The following is a 9056-nucleotide window of genomic DNA, read 5'->3' as shown; positions in this document are numbered from 1 at the left end:
TTTTATGCCTTACTGGATGATGTTTGATCAAGGTATTTTTTGCCTACTAGACTTTATCTCGAAAGGCCCTCCTTGTTTGGAAAAAAGTACATATTAAAATGTATTACGTAACAACTAAAAAATTGAAATGGGTAATAAATACAACCCAGTGGAGTTGTACCGAACAATAATATATCGTTTGATGATTACATATCAATGGTGGAAGTCTTATTTCGGGTTGAATGCCTGAAATGAAACATCGATCTAATTTTAATTTCCATAATGGTGAGAAGTGTCTACTATCCTCACCACCACCTCCACTTCACACTTGCAATGTGAGTTGGCATTGATTATATGTCCCATCACTGTCAATTACATTCCCTTTACCATTCACTTCAAATGATTCACTTTTTCTTCGATGTTGAAGCAAAATTATAAACTATAATCCTACATATGTGGGAAAGATTTTCAAAGACTTTCTACTAATAGAATTTAACTTTAAGGACTAAGGTATACAAAAGGTTAAATGAATTCCATGGCAGTCGACCTTATTAAGTTATTATTAGGCTCTTTTCTTTGTCATTTGTAAAAAAAAAATTCATTGGATTAAATTGGTTTATAATTATACCCACTAAACCATTGTGGTGCTCAAAATGTCATATTTATTATTATAATTATGATTCTATTCTAGCTTTTAATTTTTAATTAATTAATAATTACAAAAATTGTTGACTGACTCTCCCTCTCTTGTACTATTTTGAAAACTTTTATTTTTCTAATTTTCTTGAAAGATTTCGAATTTTCCTAGACAGTAAACTGAAGAGAGGTAAAGGCGGGAAGAAGGGCCCCATATGTGGAAAATTTGCTTGCTCACTCCCTAAATGCAGACAATTCATCGTGGAAAAAATGTGCGAGAAATTTCCACTCTACTTCCAACATCCCACGTTCAATTTGTTTGCTTGCTCGCTAAATGAGTACAATTCAGCGTGGAATCAACACTGCAAGAAGTTTCCTCTCAGCTTTCATATCCTGCCATTTCCACTTCACTCTAGGAGTCATTGATAAATAAGTGGCTGCCCTAATCACCCCCGATACGCTAACAAAATGGTTTCCGCCTATGTTCTCGCGCTTGTTCAAGGAGCTGCTGGAGAGGTTGTTAGAGCGCTTCTGTCTAGGCCTGTTGATGCGGGTGTCGATACCCTTCTCTCAGGCTGTCAAAAATTGGGACAATGGGTGAGCGAGGGGTTGTTATGCTTGCAACCCTCATCTTCATTTGCAGACTCATATATTCCAAAACTACCCAAACATAGCGTGGGTTTGGAGAATCAAGTAGCGGATTTGAAAAAGCGGTTATTTGAAGATAATTTCAATAAGATCGGAGTGATGGGAATTGCGGGCAGTGGCAAAACAACCTTGGTTGCTGCTCTCTGTACGGATTCTGATGTCCAACGTAAGTAGACCATATATTTACTCTTTGAATCAAGTGATCTCGTAAAATGCATTTTTCGGGAGTTGCTCTCGGGAGGGATGCTGAAACCATAAGTTAACCATTTACACACACCCACACAAAAATTCCTGCTGAATCAAGGAATTTTGTTAAATACTTGTTTTTGTATTGTCTGGGCTTTGATAGGAATTAGATCTGAGAAGAGGAGGCTATTTTAATGCTGGCCTATATTCGCCCAAGTGCTAGGCAACCTATTTCGCTGCTAGGTAAAATGTGCATCACTTTAGCAATCGGATGCAGGAACTGTATGTGTTCCATTGCACTCAGGTAAGCCTATATTCAAAACATCAATCATACCCACAACCTTAACCGTGGTGTGACGAGACAATTTACCTCTAGTTTGTGGCGATCTCTGTGTATAGGTTATGTTTCGACCTCCTTTTTAAGTATATAATCTCATGCTTAAGTTAGGGAGCTGCTCTAGCATGGAAATCTTCCTCAGTTACTCAAGCAGGGGAATCCTTTTCCATTGGTATTTGTTAACTGTGTCTCGTCTACTATTGATGAGCTCTTCATTGTGTGAACCATCTCCTGTTGACAAGGCTGGATAGTCCTCTTCCATCCTCTCCTCCTCACAGTGCCTGAAAATGATTCATGCCTTACTGTGGTTTCTAGATTCTCTTCTCCTTCCCCTCGATCTGTCTTCGCCTCCTCAAAGTTTCTGAACACCATTCATGCCTCCACCTTTGATGTGAAATCCTCTCCCCTTCCCCTCTTTCTCTTCTGTCTTCGTTGAAGTGCTTAAAGGCAATTGAATCCTCAACTTGCTTATGTTAATGCAATCTTCTCCCCCATCTTCTCAATATATCCTCTTCCTCTCCTTCTTCTTAAAGAGCTTAACGGCCATTCATATCTCCTCTCTTCCCTTCAATAACCCCCTCCTCTCCTCTTTTACGCGTATGAAGAGCATTTATTCATCATCTTGCTTTACTTGGTGTAGTCCTCTCTTCTTCCCCTTAATCTGTACTCTTTTCTGCTATGCTCTCCTCTTCCTCTTAAGCTATCCTGTTTGGTCAATCCTGTGAAGACATCTGTCCTCCCCTTCTCATATTTGATCCATCCATTCGAGCCCTTGATCTATCAAGACCTTACTATCAGGTCAAGTGGCCAATATGCGGAATACTTATGCTTAGAATAGCTTTTATTTTCACTGGGAAGTGGGCTTGTCCTCTGATATCAAAATGATAAGTTAGAAAATGTTTCCAATGAGGAAGTGGTGAGTTTAGAGCTTCTAGTCTGGTTGGCAAAGTTGCGTGGGGATTTTTAGCCTGGCTACAATCCTACATTAAACTTATAGGGAGACTAGAATATAAGACCTGATCTCACTTACTGTAGTATGCTCTTTGTGTTCACACTTGTGTATATTGGTAACATCACCGAATCGTGATTAGACTTGCCCGTCAACCTCTCAATAAAGAAGTCAAATTTGAATATCTTGATCCTAACTTACTTCCCAATGCATTCCAACGACAGCAGTAATGGGAGAGTTGAAAGAATTCATATATTGCTGGGGTGATTACGAATCTGCATATGTGCTTAACCCTTGCAATTTATTGGCCACCACATCGCAGAAAAAACTGCCCTTAGTAGGAGAAGAAAAACAACACAAATACGATACAGACTCAATGAATTAGAAATTTAGCAAATAAACTTATTTATGTTTGTTAATTAATTACTAATGAGACCTTACATATACTTGTCTATCTATTGGAAATGACCCTTGCATTCTTTTCTGATTTCCGTGACCCTTGCGTTCTTTTCTGATTTCCCTGACCTCACGTTCTCCATTCTTCTTCTCAGAACGTTTTGGAGACAAGATAATTTTTCAAACAGTTTCACAGCTACCAGATAACAAGACGATTCTTGAGAACATATGGAAAATGATTACTGGGGATCAACCATTGCCTGATTCTCAGAGTGAGAGCATTCATGAGGCTCTTCAGGAAATACTCAGGCTTAAGCAAGAAAATATTCTAGTCATATTAGATGATCTGGGGCCAAATGTTAATCTTGAAGAATTGTTGTTTGAAGTAGAGGGATGCAAGATTGTTGTTACAGTTAGGGACAGTGTCAATTCCACACACCTTGATAGCACTCATTATATGTCTTCGCTTGGAGAGGAAGATGCTCTATCCCTCTTTTGTTATTGGGCCTTTGGACAAGAAAGCATTCCAGATGGATGGTTCGACAAGAAACCAGTCAAAGAGGTATACCTATGTCTATCTACGTCTCATTTGTTGATTTTAGTGAACCTGAAGTCTGCTAAATTTGCCATAATACGACATTATATTTTGCTAGCTGATTTTGTGTAGATCTGCTATCCATTCCGTGTTTGCAATTTAGGAAGCATGGTTCGTTTAGTTCAATATGTGTAGATCTGAAGGCCGCCCTTTGAGATTATATTGGGGCTAACTAGTCTGTACTAACAGGTAGCAAAAGAATGTCTAGGATTACCTCTTGTTTTGGAGGTGATTGGACGTTATTTACATAAATACAGTGAAAATGCATATTGGGAATATGCCTAAAGGCAGCTTTCACAAGGAAGACGAATCAATATTAGATCTTATGAAGAGGATGTTCTCAAGCGCCTAGCACTGAGCATAGAAGATCTGGACAATGATACAAAAAAATGCTTTTTGGACCTGATATTGTTTCCTGAAGTTAAAAAAATCCCTGTTGATGCTCTTGAATTTGGTACAGCTAAATCATAATTCAAGGTGAGTGTCTTCTTTTAGATTCTTTTGTTGAAATTGCGTTGAAATATGTAGCAGAAAGATATAGATAGTGATCATCAAGCCGAAAGAGTAAATCTCCCATTTCTTCCAGCATGATCTAAATGGAGTTTCGACATGTAATCGTTTTACTTCAACTCAAAATTTGTAATTATTGAGATGTTGCTACTTCATTTTGAGAACTTGAAAAAGATGTCTCACTGAAGATTGAATGCATCTTAACTCTTGCTTTCCAAGCAATTGTGAGATATATTCAGTTCAACATGATATGTTGCAGCGTTTGGCTATTTATTGTGTGGAATCTGCGGACAACTAAAATGACAAGATATGCAAAAGGTTGAGATTATCTCCATTCTCTTGCTGGGAAGATCCCTCACATGGAGATATAAAAGCCGCCGAGATTATTGCCATTCGCACAGGTTGATTGCTTTAAATTGGTTTATTGATATTCACAAGTATCAGGCTTCAAGCAAATGAGTGAGGCCCATCAAAATATATATATTCCTTCTTTAAAAGGTTTTGAATACTTTTGCAGGTCCAATGAAAGAGAATAAATGGCCTAAGTTCGAGTTTTCGGAGGCCCGTGCTCTTGTATTGATATTTGATGGAAATGAATATTTCCTTCCACCATTTGTGCACGAAATGTCTCGGTTGAAAATTCTTATCATAATCAACCAAAAATCCTGTAGGGCTAAAATTGACGACATGTCAACCTTTAGTTCATTGGTTCAACTGAAGAGCCTTCGGCTTGAAAAATTGATTGTCCCTGATCTAGATTATTTTCAATATTTAGAAAATCTCAGGAAGCTCTCACTGAGTCTCTGCAGCACTGATAAGGGACGATTGGACATTGAAGTGTGCTCAAAGCTGCTTAAACTTGAAGAGATTAATATTGACTGCTGTGAGGATATTGAGGAATTTCCTGTTGGTATTTGCAATTTCAGTTCACTAAAAACACTGTCTATAACAAATTGCCATCAACTTCGCAAGATTCATGAGAATCTGGGGAAGCTTGTACGATCTCTTCAAGTGCTGAGCTTAGTTCCTTGTCTGAATCTCAAAGAACTGCCAGCCTCAATTTATGAACTTGGAAATTTATATTTCCTTGTCAAGGCTTGGAGGCTCTTCCACGTGACTTCAATAAGTTGGAGAGACTCAAAATTCTCAACATGGGTGACTGCAAAAAAATCAAGAAACTTCCTAGAATGGTTAATGGCCTTACGTCTTTGTCAGATGTGATCTGTGACGAGCAATTGAAGAAAGAGTGGTCTCGTTTTCGTGAGTCGATTAATGTGATAATTGCAAAACCAACATTTAGTTTAGAGTTTCTAGACACATAACTTTGCTCCAGCAATCATTTATATTGTGAACAATGACTATGGACCATGGGTTGAGTAATTTTCTTTCTAGTTTTAGAAGCGCAGTTAGAAATTAAGACCATTTGTGTCATTGGGGTTGGATTTCTATCTATGCACTTTAAACTTATGGCAGGAGCACAGAGTGCTTAGCACTACCGTCAATATTGTATTTATGTCATATATTTTAATTTTTAAATTATTAAGGGTTTTAGTCCCTAGCTACAGCAGACACACGAGTGATCATGCTGCAATGTTCTTTTCATGGTAAATTGTGCCTGAGCAACAATTAAATCCTTTCGCTCGTGCTTTAATGTGTTTTCCTAGAGTAAGAAATTAGCAGATCAAAATTTTTCTTTTCAGCATATTACATTTTCTTGGGTCTGGCAAATGGAAAGGAATTTATAACTTCTTAAGCCTTAACATACATTTGGGAGATGGTGGAGAACAAACAGAATCAGTATAAGTACGTAATTTCTAGATTTGATTGTGTAGAGATTTTTTATCATTAATGTTTTGGATCATAGTACATGATTCATCAGTATAAGTACATAATTTCTGGATTTGATTGTGTAGAGTTTTTTAACAATCAATGTTTTGGATCATACTACATGATCCATCATCAAGATACAAGAGAACAAGAAGATCCATAGTGAGGACAAAAAAGAATACTCCATGCAAAATTTCTATCACACCCTTTGGCAAAAATGTTCTGATGTGGGACTCTATGTATGACAGAAGTCAAAATCCTTCTAAAAGTAGGAACCACTTTTATAAAATTTTTAACATATTATTAAAATCAATTTGAACTATATTTATGTTTGATAGTTTTTCATTTTTAATTTTTTGATTGGTACATAGTTTTTAAATTGATTATCATGTAACTAAATTTAATAATATTGTTTTACTTTTGATAATTTAATTGAATAAGGGACTTGTATATATATTCATTTACAATTAATATACTATTATTTTATTTCAATAAATAATACATTTGACTTTTTAATTTTATAGTATACTATAATTTTGTATTAACATTTTTAAATTATTTTGACAATTAGTGGAATATATATATATATATGTATATATATTTCAATGTTGGTGAGCTAATCTTTTTGTTATTCTAGAAAGCTTTGTACATTGTTATTAGTCCTTGCAAATTAATGTACGGGCATACAATTAATTTAAAAAAAAAGAAATATCTTAATAGTTCAAAATTGAAAATGATTTATTTTTAAAATATATTTATGTTTACTAATTTCATCATTCTTATTGACATTGAGAAGTCCTTTCTTCTAACATGAGGCCCAATTAGCAAATCTTATGGTACGACATCTACTTCCCCGTGCAACTCTCTCTTTTTAATTGGAAGAAATCTTCTTTCAACATCAAAATTTTTAATTTTAAAATTATAAACCCTAGTCAATTTCCTTGTACTGATCAATGCCTTCTGCAATCAATTTGGTTTTGTATCTTTTCTTACCTGTCTTCTTATGTCAATCAAAATGTCTATTGATTTTTAAAAGTTCGGTGCTTTAGGAGAACTGAAAGGAAATCACAAGTGTTATTTGCCACTAGAGGGTGCATTTTCTCTTGCATTGTTTCCCTCCTATTGTCACACTTTGCAAGAACTTATTAAATTTTGGTGGCTCTAACTAATTAGAGAATAAAAGCCTTGGCTCTACTTCTTCTAAGAATAACAACTCATATACTGACATTTTTTCATCCTCAATCTTAGATTATGACTTGGATTAGTAATCTGGTTTGATTGTTATTAATTAATATTGTCTCTCTTACCAACAACATTTCTCAGTACCCCTCTATCTCTCCACTTACCTTACCTTAGATCATTTTCCTAATTAAATATAATATAATACTTACTCTGTAATAGAAACAAATTTCTAGATTAGTCAGATATGAATAAAACATGATAAAACATATTTTAAAAGGTGATAAATGCTACTCCATGCAAAGATCAAAACCATGACCTACAACCTGTAACTACACCCTTTCATGAGACCACGGGGCATCCAACCAAACTGTTCATGTGACTGAATTGTTAGGACACCCATGGCTTGTATTCGTTGCACTAAGTAGGAAATGTTTGAAAATATCTCAGTGGCAAGTTAGAGGACAATATATTGTCATTCACTTTTTTCTACGCAATTGAACAGGTTGGAACAAAAAATTGTACAAACTCAAATGTTGATGACAATTATTTTATAAATTAAAATGAAGCAAGGGGAAGAAACGAGCCCACAACCACCTAAGCAGTCAAAGCTTAGTGTGTTGCTTAAGCTCGACCATTTGAAAGGAACACATCTATTTTCCAAAGAAACATGGATGTAACTAAACGTCAACAGACCAAGATGTTGGTCTTTTCACTTAAAAAGGAACATAATGTGGTAACATACAAAGTTTCACACTTATGTGGAGCTCCACGGAGATCATGACATAATAAGGATACATATGCATAGGACTAATCTTAAATAATAAAAGCTTAGTTGGGAATAATAGAGGATGAAGAGAGATAAAGGAGGTTGGAAAACACTATATACTCTTCAAAACACATGCAGGTATCCAAGAACATGGGTTACTTGTCATGTCAATGGAGCTTTATGGATGGAATGTTTGGATAAGCAGCAAATCAAATCTCAAATGTAGGCAGACAAAAGAACTCAAAAGCAAGTTACCATGAGCAGATTCAAGATTAAAGACTAAAATCTTATATCAGATCCCTCTATAGAAAATGGGTACTTGTCGAATTGCAGAAGTAGCTATAGTTCACCTACTAGGGTATCTCAAAGAGATCATGAAATCTGACAAGTGGCCCATTCTAGTATGGAACGAAAGTTGAATAGAATAAATAAAACTTGGATGAACCAAAATAATTGGTGGATTTTTGACCAAGTTATTAAAAGGCCCATGGACTGATCAAGAGATAAAATACAATGAAAACATCAGACTAATCATATAAAATCAAACTAATCATGCAGACAAAAACAACTTGGGAGGAAGTGGCAAGCCATATGAACATGACCAAAATGTTTACATGGGTACAACAATTAGGTGGAAAATGGTGATACTCACTAGTCTAGCTATAGATTAGCTATTCAAAATTTAGTTATGAGATTGGTAGATTGACAAACTTGAAGACTATAACTATAAATGGAAGTGACAATATATTGATATTGTAGCGACTGGGCTATTTTAGTGTGTTGGGGAAAATATTGATTAACTCGGTGTTAGTAGGAGGCTCAAGTTTTCATAAAAATGATTTGTACTTTAGTTCAAACATAACTTCCCCAATCCCCTCTCTATTTAGACCTCTATAAAAAAAACTAGTTAGTGTATAGGCTTAAATCTACACACTCAATAAATGAGGATTAGTAGCACCAAATGATCTAATAATGAAATCACATAAGCTACCAAACATGAGCCTATGAATGTTCAACAAAATAAGAAGCATTAAATAATTGGAAT

At 35.5% G+C, this 9056-nt stretch overlaps 1 pseudogene; it reads left to right on the top strand.

The window, feature by feature from the left end:
* Positions 1-1083: 1083 nt before the first annotated feature.
* Positions 1084-5558, top strand: LOC149555839 (putative disease resistance protein At4g33300; annotated as a pseudogene).
* The last annotated feature ends 3498 nt before the right edge of the window (positions 5559-9056 follow it).

Source organism: Cupressus sempervirens, chromosome 5 (assembly GCF_028749045.1).
Source record: "Cupressus sempervirens isolate cs-2001-9-10 chromosome 5, ASM2874904v1, whole genome shotgun sequence".
NCBI lineage: Eukaryota > Viridiplantae > Streptophyta > Pinopsida > Cupressales > Cupressaceae > Cupressus > Cupressus sempervirens.
This window is presented reverse-complemented; position numbering and strand designations above follow the sequence as displayed.